The sequence below is a fragment of the Phoca vitulina genome, unplaced genomic scaffold, assembly GCF_004348235.1.
Source record: "Phoca vitulina isolate PV1807 unplaced genomic scaffold, GSC_HSeal_1.0 scaffold7, whole genome shotgun sequence".
Lineage (NCBI taxonomy): Eukaryota > Metazoa > Chordata > Mammalia > Carnivora > Phocidae > Phoca > Phoca vitulina.
In genome coordinates, this window is record NW_022589710.1 from 44025802 (window position 1) to 44044923 (window position 19122).

Below are 19122 nucleotides of genomic sequence, written 5' to 3' on the forward strand. Positions count from 1 at the left end.
TCACATAAATTCAAAATTATCTTGGGAATACCTCATATTATCCATAAAGTATAACACTATCTTGCAATAAATCCAACACAACCAGGGATTTTTTTCTGGTATAGAACAGTTTGCTATTTTCAACTGAACATAGTTGAAGTCGCTGGCTTATGCTTAGGAGCTATGCCATGAGAAAAGCATCTACCTAGCACTAGAACCACATGGCATGCTCATACTATGGGAGGCACAAAAATGCTATAGAGAAGAAACTCACTGAGTAGTATAGCAAAGAGAACCTAAATTTAAATTTAATTTAATTGCTTTTAACTATTTTACCATTCTCTGAACAAAGATGGTTGAATGTGAATATATATAATTCTGTATTATTCCTCACATTTGTATTCCAGAATTCTACAGGGAAAGTTATGAGAAAAAAAATAGACTGACTGTCCATTGCCAAAAACATTTTTTTGGTTCACTCACTAAAATTTAAGCTAAAAATACCATATTAAACCACCATTACCTTAAAGTAGAATATTGTACCACATGCATAAAGTATTTCATTTTTAAATTTTCTTTCTTTGATTTCTATTTATGATGTGTAACATGCATTCAAGTTATGACACCTAGAATGAAGAAAAATCCTTTTTAAAAATTTTTTTAAAGATTTTATTTATTTGAAAGAGAGAGAGCACGAGCTAGTGAGTGAGAGAGAGAGAGCATGAGCAGGGGGGAGGCGGAGGGGGAGAGGGAGAAGCAGACTCCCCACTGAGCAGGGAGCCCAGGATCATGACCTGAGCCCAAGGCAGATGCTTAACCAACAGAACCACCCAGGCACCCCCAAAATCCTTTTATTTCATCAAGTAAGTAAAAAAAAAAATATGTAAGGAATCCTAGACTCCATGGCCAAAGGATTCAGTGTAGGTCATCTAGTCAATCTCCTATTCGATCAATGAATCCTAAGAATTCTGGATTACATTAAATATTGGTCTAACTGGCATAATTTGCCTACCAGGAAAGAATTTATAACCTATTAAGTTGCATCACTGGCTCAGTGTTCCACTTAAGAGCTGAGCCAAATGAACAGCAAGAAAGTACAGCTTCGGGGCGCCTGGGTGGCTCAGTCGTTGGGCGTCTGCCTTCGGCTCAGGTCACGATCCCGGGGTCCTGGGATCGAGTCCCGCATCGGGCTCCCTGCTCTGCGGGAGGCCTGCTTCTCCCTCTGCCGCTCCCTGCCACTCTGCCTGCTTGTGATTCCTCTCTCTCTCTCTCTGTGTCAAATAAATAAATAAAATCTTTTAAAAAAAAAAAAAAAAAGAAAGTACAGCTTCATCACCAACAGTAAAATAAAAATGCCCAATACTAAACTTACAGGATTAATAAAATTCATTTTAAAAGTTCAGTTTTGTGATAAAAAATAATTTACAAATTAAATTCATGTAAAGGTGGAAAGAACAAAGGGATGGTTTTGTTTTTTTTTAAACCAACTTCCCAAAAGAAACATTCATTTAGTTCCTATATATACATAGGTATTGGTGAATTTGAAATTTGTTTATATTCCGGTTCAACTTTTTTTAGTAGGCTATTTATGTTCGGGTATCCTGAATATACAATACTGCCTTATTTCAGAAAACTCTGCCATCTACGGCATTTTCAAAGAAAAAATTTTAAAAGCAGATTATTCTAATTTTTCAATAGCTAAAACTAAAAATTGTTTTGCTTAATCAGCTGTCACACCAGAGGTTTAAAAACAACAAATTAATCTTGGCTGTCCTAAAGACTGGTATTTGAGAAGGGAACACTGTCACAGTTTGAATATTGAAACTCTCCAGCCACATACTTCCAGCCCTGATTGCCATTTAGACCATGTGTTCTTGACCAGGGCATCATGAATCGTACATGCTCTTTAGATTTAGCAATGCCCTAAGATTATGTACAAATCTGAATGTGCATGTGTCAGTGCACTTTCCAGGGCCAGATTGTTCCACTTTCATCAGAATCTCAAAGGATAATGTAACTACCCAAAACTTAAGAACCGTGGATTAAAACAGTATTTCGTGATCCTTATCTACCATTTGACTTTAATTTTCAGTTTCTGCCTTCATTCTAATCTTCCCACTCATCTTGTCCACAAAATTCTTTCTTTGGTTTTGATATGTGGCTTCTTTATTCACTCTTGAAAGATAGTAAGGAAAAACTAGAGCGTCATAAAATGAGGAAAGAACACCTGTCTACTTGAAACTGCAGTCAAAGGTGGCTTCAAAATTTGAATCTGTAATATTTAAGAAACATTTTTTTTAAAGCTATCTCTTCCAAGAACTTTGTCTTTCAGTTAGTTACACAACCAATTTTATCTTTTAGTTGATCTCTTGCCTTTCAATTGAGAAAACAATTGGTGAACTGAATTTGCGATTCAGCTATAATCACCTTTACCTTTTAAGGCATGTTAAGACTTAACATAAAAATACATACGACAAAAAAATAATAATAATAACATCACCCCTAACCCCACAATACAAATACACATAACTGACTTCATTAAGATGGTGTTCCTTCAAGAATTAAACCTTAATTTACTTATAAAACAAAATGGTTTTCCTCTGATATAGCAAGGACCGATTTAGCAAGGAACATCCTGATTAAAAAGGGCAGAATTGCTGAGAATGCTATCCTACTTTTACACTGACTTCCCTCCTCTAAGCATCTGTTAAGTGTGGGATGAGAAAAAGGTGCTGGAATCTGGAGAGGCAGACTAGAATAAAAATATATTTGGTTCCAAGAATTTAAAAGAGAGAGACAGAAATGTCACTGGAAAAATTACAGAAATAAGAAGGTTAAAAACAGCTCTGCTCCCCTTTAACTGACAAATAACTTCACATATTATCTACACACATCATCTCTTCAATTCTTTAACCCTCTGGGATCTCTTTTCTTTCCCTCACAATCCTCTCCCCTTATCCAAGACATTAACATAAGACTTGTAAAATATTATCTTAAATCGGTCCACTGCTCTTTATCTCCACCATCAGAACCAAGGTCCAAAACAACTTTGCCTCTTACCTGACTAGTATATGCCTCCTTCTGATCAACTGTGTACAAAGTAGCCAATGTCATCTTTAAAAATGTAAAATGGATCATAGCACTGCATAATAGTTCCAAGGCTTTCTAATGCATCTTCAAATTCGATCCAAACTCTCAGCATTTGAGAAGTCAGTATGGCAGAATAATTCACATTGCCTAAGAAAAAGTGCTTGGAACAGTACCCAGAACACCACAAATGCTGAGTAAATGTTAGCATATTAAGGTACAGCTTAATATACCTGCCTGCCTCTCTTACCTTGAGGTGACACTCTCCACCAACTATGAGCCTTTCAGTTAACTGAAAGCTCTTTCCCACTTTGGGCGTGCTATTTCCCTCTGTCTGAAATGCTTTTCTCTCAGTCCCTTCAACAACTTCTTTCACTCATTAATCAAGTCCTCAACCTAAATGTCTTCTCGCTGATGAAGCCCTTCTTTCTTCCTCTTTCTAAATGCCATTCTCTGTTATTCTGTATTGTACTACTCTTTTTATTTCCTTCACAGTGTTTATATTTTGTAATTTTTTTTTTTGTTTCATTGGTTAAACTCTTGAACATCACCAAATGACTAAGCATTGATCCAATGAATTCTCTAACTTGCTTAATGTAGGAATCATTGGATTCTGTTCTTTCTATCCAAAACGTAGGTATTTATCTCCTCTTACCAACAAGCTAAGAAAATTGGTCACTAATACAAATATGTCACAGCCCATGCTATGATTCATTATATGTACACACTTCTCTTAATTGTTAATTAAACACTGTGTCCAACAATATATTATGCTAGGTGGTGGAACAACAGGTACCGGGATGAGAAACTAAAGATTATTTCCACCCTTAAGGTCTTTAAGATTTTTTACTTACTGATTTGAAAGAGAGCAGAGTGAGTGAGAACACGAGCTGGGTGGCGGAGAGGCAGAGGGAGAGGAAGAAGCTGGCTCCCCGCTGAGCAAGGAGCCCAATGTGGGGCTCAATCCCAAGACCCTGGGGATCATGACCTGAGCCAAAGGCAGACACTTAACAGGCTGAGCCACCCAGGCACCCCCATCCTTAAGGTCTTGAATGATATAAACATAGGATAGGAAAGACAAAGAAGAGGAGCATTTCAAGCAGGGGATGGGGTGGAATGAAGTGTCATGATATATACGTAAAAATGTATATTTCACCAAAACTAAGATACCAGAGATTGCAGGATATGTTGCACTAAGGAAAAAATGCTGCCAAAATTAATTAATTGTTCCTTAATTGTGAAGTATCACCAGTAATAAGATGCATACCAATATGAGAGATGGATCCCAGTTCAGAGATATTAAAGTGTAAGGAAAAGAGGAAGAGGAGAAGGAAAGACGGGGGAGGAGAAGAAAAATGACCATTCAGTTATTAATGTAAAACCAGTCTTCCAAGAATCTCAAAAAATCTCAGTGATATGGAATATTGGTTATTCACTAAAGTCTGTGATCAGGAAGGGGAGAAAAAGCCCCCAGAAAGAATGTTCACAGAGCAACATGCTTTCTTACTGTTTTCATTTGCCTTGCATATTTTTGCCTTTCCCTTTATTTTTAGCTTTTCTAAATCATTCTGTACATCTCTTATAATACAGCGCAGAGTTGAGTCTTGCTTTGTGATCCAAATTGAAAATCCTGGGTTTTTTGAAAGGTATGTTAAATATAATAAAAAGATAAATCTTTTAAAATCCACGTATTTCAAAACTGGCTGACTGACTTGTGGACTTGTGGATCATAGGCTGTGATTTAAAAAAGCAAGTATAACTAAAAATTATAATAGCAAATTAAAAACCTTAAATATATATAGTTAAAAATAATTAGGGGCGCCTGGGTGGCTCAGTCAGTTAAGTGTCTAACTCTTGATTTCAGCTCAGGTCACGATCTAGGGATCGTGGGATCAAGCCCTGCATCAGACTCTGCACTTAGCATGGAGCCTGCTTGGGATTCTCTCTCTCTCTCCCTCTCTCCCCAACCCTACCTTGCCCCTCCCCCTCTAAAAAAATAGTAATAACATTGAAAATATTCCGTTTCAAACCTTATGAACTACTTATAAATGTATAGCTTTAAATGCTTATATTAGAGGGGCACCTGGGTGGCTCAGTCAATTGAGCATCTGGCTCTTGGTTTCAACTCAGGTCATGATCTCAAGTTGTGGGATCGAGCCCTACATCAGGCTCCAAGCTCGGTGCAGAGTCTCCTTGTCCCTCTCCCTCTACTCCTCCCCCACCGGCTTGCTCTCTCTCTCTCTCTCTCTCAAATAAATAAATAAATAAAAATCTTTTTAAAAAAATGCTTATGTTAGAAAAAAGCCTAATAAGTGGTGAATTAAGCATCTATCTGAAGGAATCAGAAAAAGAAAAAAGAAAACCCAAAGAAATTTGAATAAAATTCCACTTCCAGTAACATACTAGGCTAGATTATTCACCCAATTCTCTCACTGAAAACAGCTAAAAGTGATGGGTAAAATTTTATTGCAAAAAATATTAAAAGCACTGAAGAGCTGACAAGATCATAAAGGAATAACCAGACCAAAATCTATGAGAAAGCAGAAACTCAAACAGATAAGTGGCATAATGAAATTGTTTTTATCTTGTATACATCTGCCTAACTCACAAATTAAGCTTTAATTTTGATAATCTCTTGGGAGAGAAGAGAAATCAAAGAATAAGACCCACCCCAAATGGAAAATCTAACAAGAGATCCTTTCTCCATAAAGCTGGGACCCCCCCATCCAAAAGTTTCATGCTCAGGAAAAGACTGAACAGGAAAAGTAAACCCAGGCCACCCCTTCATCACCAAAGGACAAGGAAATTTGTCTTCCGGATGCAGAAGAGAACAAGGATTCCTAAGAGGTTGTAAAGAAAAGCAGGCCCAGACACATATTTGCAATCCAAAGTCACCCCAATAGGGTGGTCCAAAACCTCAAAGGATAAATTTAGTCACCAAATTGCAGTACCTTGCGATATCTGGGGGGAAAAAAACTAAAGATATATCCTCTTGAAGCAATGTGTTTCCTTCCTGGGCCTCAAAGAAGAACCACAAATATTTTTTCCAGGGAAAATAAGCAATTCACAGTAAAAGCCTCACACAGGATAAAAAAAAGAAATCTATACCTAGACACAGCATATGAAACTTCAGAAAACCAAAAAATAAAGAGATCAAAAGAAGCAAGATGTAAAAACAAAACAAAACATAACACATTCACTTAAATGAATAATTATTAGGCAGCTGATTTATCAATAGCAACAATGGAAAGAATTATCTCTTTCAATGATTACAAAAACACTGCCAGCCCATAATTTTATACCTAATGAAATATCTATCCAAAAAAAGTGACATAGATTTCAGACAAAATAGCTGAGAGTTTACTACAGAAAATCCCATTAAAGAGAATTCTAAAGAAAAAAAATCTCCAAAAAGAAAGAAGTGATCCAGATGGAAAAATCTGAATTCCCTGGAAGAATCAAGAGCACACAAAGTTGGAACTGACATCAAATTCAGAGGTTCACTATCACCATTTTCTGCCATGTAGACTGAATAGTAGAAAAGCCAGTGGACAACAAGAGGAAAAGAAGACTCAAAGGAAAAAGAAAGAAGGTCCTGGTAGCACTGTAAGCCCCTGGGTCCAGCTGTTCCCACAGCCTACTGAAATCCTGTCCTTGGAAAATATGAGATACCCTAATGTTAGATTCTGCTTTTCTTTTTTTTTTTTTTTTTTTTTTTTAAAGATTCTATTTATTTATTCATGAGAGACAGAGAGAGAGAGAGGCAGAGGGAGAAGCAGACTTCCCGCGGAGCAGGGAGCCCGATGCGGGACTCGATCCCAGGACTCTGGGATCATGACCTGAGCCGAAGGCAGACGCTTAACCATCTGAGCCACCCAGGCGCCCCATAGATTCTGCTTTTCACTTAAAAAGTGTGTAAAGGAGGGGCACCTGGGTGGCTCAGTCCGTTAAGTGTCTGCCTTCAGCTCAGGTCATGATCCCAGGGTCCGGGGATCAAGCCCCACATTGGGCTCCCTGCTCCGCAGGAGGCCTGCTTCTCCCTCTCCCTCTGCCCCTCCTTGTTCCCTCTCTCGCTGTGTGTCTCTCTCTGTCAAATAAATAAAATCTTAAAAAAAAAAAAAGTGTGTAAAGGAGAAAGGTCAAAAATTAATAAAAAAAGAGAAAACATATAATAAAGAAAATCAAAGTCAAGCACTGGTTTTTGATAAAGCTAAGAAAATATATAAACCCTCTAATAAGACTGATGAAGGAAAACAGAAGTCACAAAAAATATTAGGAATAAAAAAGAGAAATACTAAGCAGAAATTTAAAAGATAAGAAAAGAATGAACAACTTTATGCCAAATACAGACAAAATGGATGGATTCCTAAAAAAGAAAATTTTTTTTCTAAAAACTGCCCTAACTAGAAACAGAAATTTTTAAAAGACCATTTAGAAAACTGAATACATACCTCCTCAAAAAATACTAAGCCCAGACAGTTGGAACAGAAGTTCGACCAAACTTTCAAGAAACAGATCATTCTAGTCTTATATAAATCCTTAGGGGAGGCAGGGGAAGGAAAGGAATAGTTCCCAACTCATTCTTTGAGGCTGCTATAATCTGAATACCAAAATCAAAGATAACATAAGAAATAAAATTATGGGCCAATATCACCCATGCACTTAGATGCAAAAATCTAAATGAAATACTAATAAACTAAATCCACTTGCATATAAAAAAAGACCATCATATTAAGTTTGGTTCATTCCAGCAATGCAAGGATAATTCAACATAAGAAAACCTATAAATGCCATTCACCACCTTAACAGAATAAGGAAGGACAACCATATGATCTTCTCACAAGTATAGAAAAAGTGGTAAGATTTAATACTCGATCTTCACAAACAAAAAACATCTCAGCCAACTAGCAACAGAAATGTCTTTAACGGGGCGCCTGGGTGGCTCAGTCGTTAAGCGTCTGCCTTCAGCTCAGGTCATGATCCCAGGGTCCTGGGATCGAGCCCTGCATCAGGCTCCCTGCTCCACGGGAAGCCTGCTTCTCCCTCTCTCACTCCCCCTGCTTGTGTTCCCTCTCTCGCTATGTCTCTATCTGTCAAATAAATAAAATCTTTAAAAAATAAAAAAAAAAGAAATGTCTTTAACCTATAGAGCATCTATCAAAAATCTACAGTAAACACTATCCTTAATAGTGAAACATAAGATGCACTTGCTTTTAAAAATTAAGTGCAACATAAGAATGCCCACTATTAACACTTGTATTGAATACTGTACTGGAATTCCTAATTAGCACAGTAAGGCAAAAAAAAGAAAAGATGTAACTACTGGGAAGGAAGACACAATTTGCATTCACAGTATTTTAATAAAATAATTTAATAAGGTGACTGAACATAGATCTGTATTATATACCAAAAAAGCTTACATCAGCAAATAGAAATGGAAAGGAAAAACAAAAGAGGAAAAATACACTATTTATGATAGTAATAAGAAATATGATATCTAATCATTCAAAGAGAAGACCTGAGAGAGATTTACGGAGAAAAAGAAAAAACTTTACTGAGAGATATTTTTAAATATTTAAATAACTAGAAAGACATACCATGTTCAAGGATAGTAAGACTCAGTATCATGAAATAAAGAGAATTAAATGCATGTGTACATTAAAAGTTACAAAGATCTCTAAAAAAAAAAAAAAGTTACAGAAATCTTGGGCTCATATACAAGGCAAGTCCCGTTTTATTTATTTTTTTAAAGATTTTATTTATTTACTTGGGAGAGAGACAGAGAGAGAGCACAAGCAGGGAAAGGGGCAGAGGGAGAGGGACAAGCAGACTCCCTGCTGAGCAGGGAGCCCGACACGGGGCTCAATCCCAGGACCCTGAGATCATGACCTGAGCCGAAGTCAGACGCTTAAGTGATTGAGGCACCCAGGTGCCCTACAAGGCAAGTCCCATTTTAAAATTATAGCTTTGGAATATTTGCATACCTTGACTAAATTACTACCATTTATGGGTATTTTTGCAATTGGTATAAACTTCTTAGTCACTAATCACAGATATTTTAACTGAATTGTAGTAATAGTGGATATGGCACTTCAGAATTCTTACAGTTGCAATAAAGAAGTATGAGTGAAGAGTATATGATCAGTACACGGCTGAGTTCTAGCTGAATGTGCTGTGGCCCCACTGGTTCAAAGAACAATCAGTGTGCACATTCAACACAATGTTAAGTTCTGGTAACTACTCCTGCAAGTGATGAAATGTTGCTAACATTTTACATAACACATAAGGTTTTGGTTCTTGGTAATTATATGTGAACACTGCCAAAATATCTCCTTAAAAGCCACCTAAAAATGTAAACATTTATTCTGAATATAAATTGCATCTATAAGAGGAAAACAGACAAAACACATTCATAATACAATGATCATATGGGGCTCATAGGGTATCTATAGTGGACCTATGTACAATCCTCATACATAAAATATACTTCTACGTGTGAGATCCATAAGCAGTTGTCCAGTTTGCTCTACCATAGATCTAAAATTGATCAAATGTATGATCTTCCTTAGGTCTAACTTACTCAAATTTAATTTCGGTTTATGTGAATTTTGTGATATCTTATATTGCTGCTTAAACTTTCCTTATTCAAATTCCTAATAGAATTAGAAGTAACAATCATTTGTTTTACTAACTGCTAGGAGATGATAATACCAGTAGCTAACATTTATTGAATGCTTACTATATGTCAGGCACTGTTTTAAGTGCTTTTGTATATATTAAATAATTTAATCTTCACAACTTTACCAGGTGGATCATATTACTATCACCATTTTACAGGCAGGAAAACTGAGGTACAGAAAAAGTTAAGTCACTTTCCCAATGTCACACAAGTAAGTGGAAAAGCTTAGGGGTTCATACCCAGGAGCCTGTCTCCAGAGCCCAGACCCTCAATTACTATGTTACACCTCTTTTCACAATATTTAAAAGATACATAAAATTATCATAGACAAAAAACTCACCATTAAAAAAATTATCAGTAACAGTTAACAATAGTTAAGCAGTATTAATAGCAATACAACTTATCATAGGTTGATACTTAACAGCTATTTCAAAGTTTCATGGCTATAATTAAGAGTTTTGAAGTTGGACAGACCTGGCTCTGAATCTTGGCTGTGCCCTTTACAAGCTGTGTGACTTTGGACAAGTTTCGTAACTTCACCAAGCCTCAGTTTCCTCATCTGTAAAATGAGAATAATAAACATCTCACAAAATTGTTGTTAGTAACATAATTGCTGCATTGCACTGATAGAGTAATTCCAAACAAAACATAAGTATACAAAATACAAAGAGGAGGTCCTCAATTTCCCCCAGAAAACAGGACTTTATTCTAATGATATAAGAAAGATGACCACTCCAAGTTACCACAGAAACTATAAAATCCACACACTAATGTATAACCACACCTCCTCTAATTCTAATAAATAATTCCCCTGGATACAAGTCAAATGCCTAAGAGGTAAATTACTGAATCTTTGAAATATGAAATACTGTATACACACAAAGAAAGAGACAAACAGAATAAACACTGTTGTTTGCTGACAACTCCCACAAATTCCATTCCACACATATCCTTTCTAACACTGGTAGTAAGTATTCAAGGGGCTCAAAATATGAAGAGCTGTGTCAACAAGGAGTGATTCCTGGCAATGGTAGGAAGGAATTTTTATAAGGAGGGAAAAAAAAGAAAGAGACATGCCATCAAAGCAGGGTAGAACTATTGTTACTACCAAGGAATGGCTACTCCATTTTTTTTTTAAGATTTTATTTATTTATTTGACAGAGAGAGACACAGCGAGAGGGAACACAAGCAGGGGGAGTGGGAGAAGGAGAAGCAGGCTTCCCTCGGAGCAGGGAGCCTGATGCGGGGCTCGATCCCAGGAGCCTGGGATCATGATCTGAGCCGAAGGCAGATGCTTAACTGACTGAGCCACCCAGACGCCCCATGACTACTCCATTTTAACTAGCATTTCACTGGTCAAACAAGTTAAAGTGTCACTATTGCTGACTTTGGAATCTCAATCAAAGAATTTTACAATTAATAAACACATTTCTATTAATATCTGCATTTACCAGTAAATTATCTATAACATTATCTATTTGTTATACAGTCAGGTGTTTATTTGAAAAGGGTGGTTTTAGTAATACAATATAAAAACCTTTTATTTTTTTATTATTATTATTTTTTATTTGCAGTCCTGTTTATTGCAATACTATTTACAATAGCCAAGATATGGAAGCAACCTAAGTGTCATCAACAGACAAATGGATAAGAAAGATGTGGGGGGGGTGTGTGGGTGTGTGTGTAAATGGAATACTATTCAGCCATAAAAAAGGATGAGATCGTGCCATTTGAGACAACATGGATGGGCCAAGAGGGTATTATACTAAGTGAAATAAGTCAGACTGAGAAAAACAAATACTATATGATTTTACTTATGTATAATCTAAAAATGAATAAACAAACAAACAAAAACAGAATCAGATCTATAAATAGAGAGAGCAAACTGATGGTTGCCAGAGAGGAGGAGGGTAGGGAGTTGGGCAAAATGGATGAAGGGGAGTGGGAAATACAGGTTTCTGGATATGGAATGAATAAATCATGGGACTAAAAGGAACACAGTCAATGGTACTATAATAGTGTTGTATGGTGACAGATGGTAGCTACACTTGTGGTGAACATAGCATAATGTATAAACTTGTTGAATCACTATACTACACACCTGAAACTAATATAACATTGTGTATCAACTATACTCAAAATTTGTTTTCATCCAGAAAAGTATGAAAAAAATACCTTTAAATAATCTTTACTTCACAAATTTCTAGAACAAAGAAAAACTGTAAGCAATGTATTTGAATATGCCTCATTATTTTTAGAACCTTGGTAAAAACCTTTTTTAAAAGGAATGATAGGAATAACGTTTTACATAAACCCTATAGAATAATTTTGTTAGAAGCTCATGGATACTATTATCAAGGTGAGTTTTTATGAATGTCACCAGTCTAATAAGAATTATACCAAGTATCAAAATAATTTATTACATAAAAATTATTAAAATGATTGTATGTCACTGTAGCTAAAGATTTAATAAAGAACTTCCACTCCCTAAAATATTCCCTTGCAACAAAAATAATTGCAAAAATGCCAACAGACACATGAAAAGATGCTCATCATCACTCATCCTCAGGGAAACTCAAATCAAAATCACAATGAGATATCAGCTCACACCTGTCAGAATGGCTAAAATCAACAACACACGAAACAGCAGGTGTTGGTGAGGATGTGGAGAAAAAGCAACACTTGTGCACTGTTGATGGAAATGCAAACTGGTGCAGCCACTGTGGAAAACAGTATGCAGGTTCCTCTAAAAGTTAAAAATAGAACTACCCTACAATCCAGCAATTGCACTACTGGGTATTTACCCAAAGAATACAAAAACACTAATTCCAAGGAATACATGCACTCCTATGTTTACAGCGGCATTATTTACAATAGCCAAGATATAGGAAGCAGCCCAAGTATTCACTGATTGATGAATAAATAAACATGTGGTACATGTGTACAGTGGACTATTACTCAGCCATAAAAAAGAATGAAATCTTGCCATTTGCAACAACATGGATGGAGCTGGACAGTATTATGCTAAATGAAATAAGTCAGTCAGTGAAAGACAAATACCATATGATTTCACTCATACCTGGAATTTAAGAAACAAATGAGCAAAGGAGGAAAAGAAGAGAGAGAGACACACACACACAAAACAAGAAACAGACTCTTAGCTATAGAGAACAAACTGATGGTTACCAGAAGGGAGGTGTGTGGGGGGATGGGTTAAACAGGTGATGGGGACTGAGGAACATACTTGTGATGACCACCAAGTGATGTATGGAATTGCTGAATCACTAAATTGTACATCTCAAACTAATATTACACTGTAAGTTAACTAACTGGAATTTAAATAAAAACTTTCAAAATATAAACAAAAAAATTATAAAAATGGTCTTCAAATTTTCTTAATAAATTTATTAAAGTATTTGTCTGAAACATGGCAATCTGATTTTTACAAAGCACGCTTTTTAAAGAAAACTTATTAGTTATATACGAAATGTTTAGGAAGTCCTTAAAAAAACCTACTGTACACATGTCGAAGGAAATGAATATAGGACAGTGAGGTGCTCAATGAGGTTACTTGGTCATGACAGAACTCCAAACAAAAATTCAGGTCCTTTTGCTCTGTATCTTAACAGTTTGGAATTTTTTTTCCTTAATCAGCATTTCCTTCACTACTTTACTTTCTCTAAGTGATGAGAATAATTTTTGTACTTTTTAATGATTCTATAAATAACTAATAAAATCAAGTTGTTCAATCACAACTCCCATATATGAAAAGATGACTGTAACTTAGGAATTTTTAGGTAACTTTTTATCTTTATATAACTTGCAAATAACACCAATTATTTACATTTTACCCCATTTGCTTTGTCATTCTCTCTTTCACACCTTTCTTTCTGAACCATGTGAGTGAGTTGCAGACATTGTACCTTTTTTTTTTTTTAAGATTTTATTTATTTTTTGACAGAGAGACAGTGAGAGAGGGAACACAAGCAGGAGGAGTGGGAGAGGGAGAAGCAGGCTTCCAGTGGAGCAAGGAGCCTAATGTGGGACTCGATCCCAGGACCCTGGGATCATGACCTGAGCCAAAGGCAGACGCTTAACTGACTGAGCCACCCAGGCACCCCACATTGTACCATTTTAGCACTCAATGTTTCCATGTACCTTCCTAGGAAGACAGATAGATAACTACAGTACAGCTAACCAAATCAGTATTGTATCAATGTTAAACTTTCTGTTACATAATTAGAGTCCATATTCAAATGCCACTAACTGACTTAAAAATGTCCTTTAAAGCTGTTGATTTCCCCAGTCCAGAATCCAATTCAGGATCATGCACTGCATTTAGTGGTAATGTCTCTTTAGAATCCTATCTTAAGGAACAGTTCCTCAGTCTATGTCTTTTAAGACTAATACTTTTAAAGAATACAGACCAAATATTTTATAGAACATCCTTCAATTTACATTTGTCTGATGGTCTCTCCTGTTTAAATTCAGGTTATGCATTTTCTGTAGGAATGTCACAAAGTAACATTGGGTCCTTCACACACATATCAAAAGCTGCAAGAGGTTACTGTGTCCTATTATCGGTGATGCTAACTTTGATCACTTGGTTAAAGGGTATCCTGCCAAGTTTCTCCACTGTAAAGTTACTGTTTTTCTCTTTGCAGTAAGTTAGTATTTTGTAAGGAATTATCCTGAAGCTATATAAATATCACACTCCTCATCAAACTGTCACCCAACAGTTTGGTACCTGCAAATTATTCTTGTGTGAAAGTACTACTTAAATTGTTCTGAAGTGGTCATTTTCTAATTCCAACAGTTCTACATTTATTTGCAATTTTAAGGAGGAACCTTCCCTTCTCCCCCATTAAGTTACTCAATCTTAATAGAAAATAGTCAAAAAAAAAAAAAAAAAAGAAAGAAAGAAAGAAAGAAAATAGTTTTAAAATTGCCAATTTATACCATCACAAAATACCAGCCTACAGACTAGGGTTCCTTATTTGTTTATAGTTCTTTTTATCTTGAGTTTGAAAAATTTGTACTATCTTATCTTCAGTTATCTTCAGTGTGGTTACATTATTCACTTGAAACACAGGTTCATTTGTTTTTTATTTATATTTCAGATTTATCTTCATCTTTATTATATTTTCTGATTTTAAATATCTAAAACATCAGCATGATAATATTCCCTGATATTCTGAATTGATAGCATATACATTGCTACCAGCCATTCTCTCTCAACCATAGCTTGTAATAATAGAGCTCAACAGTTTAGGAAATATATTTCCCATAAGAAATGAGCCTTTCTGTAGCCAACTCCAGGTATCCATCATCACCCCACTCAGGCCCAGCTGTTTTCTGGGAATTACTATTTCTAGATATTGAAAGAAAGATAAAATAAAATGGGTGAATCCTACCCAGCAATCTTACACAGATCATTACCTGTAAAACAGTTTTCAAACTGTGATACTTAAGATTCCACAGGGTGGAAGAGGACAGGAACCAATGGATAGAACTCTAAGTCCCTGCCATGGCTTCATGTAAAGCTGCTATGCTCATATTGGTGTAATATATTGAGCTTCAGCCTGAGATTTTGGTTCATTCAGCTCACTCAGCAAATATCTACTGAGCATCTATGCTATCCCAGGCATTGTTCTAGGTGCTTCAGTGAAAAAAGCTTTTGTGGGACTTTAATTCTAATAAGTAAATTGTATCATTAGTTAAAAGGTAAAAGTTATGGAAAAAATTCAGTAAGGTAAAGGCGTTAAATATCAGGGTCGGGGGGAAGGAACATAGTTTGCACTATTAGGGTGTTCAGTTTAGGTCTGAGAAAGGAAGCCTTTCTTTTATATAAATAATTTTTTCTAAGTTTGACAGTCACTAGAAGAGAAGAAGAGCAGCCCAATTTTCCACTCAGTGCTAACCCTGTGTCTGCAGCTCAGGGACAGGCCATCAGAAAGAAAGGCATGAAACTTTTCCCTCCTTCTTTTACAGGATCTTATGCCAAAATCCAGGAATGTTTTGGTTGGTTTCCTCAATCCAGCTCCTCTTCTTTGTAAGTAACTGAATATTTCTCCTAGACTCTGGCAAACTCAGAAATATTAAATTTTAATTCTTCTTCAAACTAATTTAGTGGGAAATGGTATAGGCAGTATCAAGGCTGGTAACCACTCTTTTAGACCCTTAAACTACATTAACTCTTATCCTATCCAAATCACACTATCACTCCCGAGTTTACAATCCACAAAAGACTAAGATATCTAATCTTTCTCAGTTGTGCTAAGTCATATCACTCACATCTTAAACAACTGAGTTAGACTGAATCTAAGTGCAGAACTGTATAATAATCACAGGTTAACATTTAATCAGCTCTTACTAAGTGCCAGCTATTGTTTTATAAGACTTAACATATATTACTTTTTTATACTTCATAACAACCCTATGTGATAAGTAACACCATTACCGCCATTTTATAGATGAAGAAACCAAGACATGGAGAGGTTAAATAACTGGCTCAAGGTTACACAGTGTACAAATGGGAAAGCTGGGATTACAACTCAGATAGTTTGTGCCATTACCTGTGCACATTAAATTGATTCTCAAAAAATCTTTACATAATGTGCTTTAAATTCTATCTTGCAGATTTAGCCAATTCAGCCTATAGAGGAAAAAAACTGGTCTTCAATTCTGTCATCCAACATATACATTATTTTTCAAAGCTTTAACTGAATATTTGATCAGCATGCCGTGAGGGAGCCAATTATTAACAGAAATGTGATGAAAAATATTAGCAAATTGAACCCAACAATGTATAAAATAAATTTTACACCACAACCAAGTGGGATTTATCTCAGGTATGCAAGGCTGGTTCAACATTCAAAAATCATTTAATGTAATCCATCACATTAACAAGTTAAAAAAGCAAAGTCCCATGATCATATCAATAGATACAGAAAAAGCATTTGACAAAATCCAAATTCATTTATGATAAAAACTCTTCAGCAAACTAGGAATAGAGGGGAATTTCCTCAATCCACAAAAACCTACAGCTAACATCATACTTAATGGTTAGAACCTAGAAGACTTCCTGATAAGATCAAGAACATGGCAAAGATGTCTCCTCTCACCACTCCTTTTTAACATTATATTGGAAGTCCAGGCTAATGAAAAAAGACAAGAAAAGGAAATAAAATGTATACATACTGGGAAGGAAGAAATAAAACTGTCTTTGTTCACAGATGACATGATCGCATAAGCAGAAAATCCAAAAGAATTAAAAAAAAAAAAAGAACTTTTGGAACTAATAAGCAATCACAGCAAAGTTGCAGGATACAAGGTTAATACACAAAAGTCAATCAATTGCCTATAAACCAGCAATGAACAAGTGGAATTTGAAATTGAAAAACAATACATTTATATGAGCACCTTAAAAAATTAGACACTCAGGTATGATTTAGGGCAATTTAACAAAATATGTGTAAGATCTATATAAGGAAAACTACAAAACCCTAATGAACAAAATTAAAGATAAACTAAATTAATGTAGAAATATTCCATGTTCATGGATGGGAAGATTGTCAAGTTATCAATTCTTCCCTACTTGAGCTATAGATTCAATACAATTCCAATCAAAATCCCAGGAAATTATTTTGTGGATATGACAAACTCATTCAAAAATTTAAAGCCCATGTCAACTATACTCAAATAAAAATATTTAAAGGTGATAAAAATAAAATTTAAAGCCCACATAAATACAGTTAACTGATCTTTCATATAAAACAGCGAAGATGATACAATGGAGAAAATACAATCTTAACAAATGGTACCAGAACAACTAGAAAAAAAATTTAGATATAGACTTTACACCCTTCTCCAAAAATTAACTCAAAATAGATCATAGACCTAAATATAAAATGCATAACTATGAAATTACTAGAAGATAACAGGAAGAAACCTAGATCACTTAGGGTACAATAATGACTTTTTAAATGCAAGACCAAAGGCGTGATCTGTAAAAGAAAGAATTGAGGAGCTGGACTTCCTTAAAATTAAAAACTTCTGCTCAGCATAAGACACTGTCAGAATGAGAAGACAAGCCACAGAATGGGAGAAAATATTTGCAAAAGATACATCTGATAAAGGACTATTATCCAAAATATACAAAGAACTCTTAACACTTAGCAATAAGAAAACAACTCGATTTAAAAGTGGGCAACAGACTTGACAGATATCTCAACAAAGATATACAGGTGGCAAATCAACATATAAAAAGATGTTCAACATCATATGTCATTCAGGAACTACAAATTACAACAATGAGATACCACTACACACCTATTATTAGAATGCCCCAAATCCAGAACACCAACACCACCAAATTCTAGCAAGGACGTGGAGCAACAGTAACTTTCATTTATTCTTGGTGGGAATGCAAAATGGTATCGCCACTTTGGAAGACAGTTTGGCAGTTCCTTAAAAACTAAACATACTCTTACCATACGATCCAGCAATCCTCTTCCTTGGTATTTATCCAAAGGAGTTGAATACTTACATCCACACAAAACCTGCACATGGTTGTTTATAACAGCTTAATTCATAATTGCTAAAACTTGGAAGCAACCAAGAAATCCTTCAGTAGGTAAATGAATAAACTGTGATACATCCAGAGAATGGAATAATATTCAGCACTAAAAAGAAAAGAGCTACCAAACCAAGAAAAGACAAAGGGAAAACTTATGTAAGACAAAGAGAAAAGGCTACATATTGTATGACAGGGGTTGGTTGCCAAGGGCTAGAGGGTTTTTTTTGAGAGACATACAGGCAGAACACAGGTTTTAGGACACTGAAATCATTTTGTATAATATTGTAATCTTAGATACAGGTCATTATGTATTTGTCAAAATTCACTTAATATGTAACACAAAGAGTGAACCCTAATGAAAACTATGGACTTTGGGTATTAATGATATGTCACCATAACTTCATCGATTGTAACAAATGTACCACTCCAGTGCCCAAGGTTAATAGTCAGGGAGGTTGTGCATATGTGGGGGCAGAGGGAATATGTGAACTCTGTACTATCTGTTAAGTTTTGCTGTGAACGTAGAGGTACTCTTAGAAGTAAAGTCTGTTAAAAAAAAAGGGGGGGGGGCCAGATCCAAAGAAGTACTTAAAATAGGCCAAAAAGACTTCTCTCCAGGATGAAGTAGGTAATGGAATCATATGTTTGCCTTTTGTACATTGCATGTTACCCGGTTATTAACTTACCTGCTAAACTATCAAGTAACCCACATTTCTAAATCTTACCCAAAAATATGTCTCAAAAGACCTACTGCCTCTTCCTGTATCAGACAAAAATACCTAAGTGCTGCTTCTTAATT

General features: G+C 35.6%; 1 protein-coding gene across 7 annotated transcripts in view; it reads right to left on the reverse strand.

The window, feature by feature from the left end:
* NUMB (NUMB endocytic adaptor protein) overlaps positions 1-19122 on the reverse strand; it is a 181391-nt gene that overhangs the window by 95094 nt on the left and 67175 nt on the right. For 5 of the 7 annotated variants that reach the window (XM_032405522.1, XM_032405517.1, XM_032405524.1 and 2 more), the window contains exon 3: positions 10220-10304. The exons of the other annotated variants lie outside the window; for them this stretch is intronic. The gene's annotated coding sequence lies outside the window, so the exon portion shown is untranslated. The remainder of the gene's footprint in view (positions 1-10219; positions 10305-19122) is intronic. 7 annotated transcript variants of the gene reach the window in all.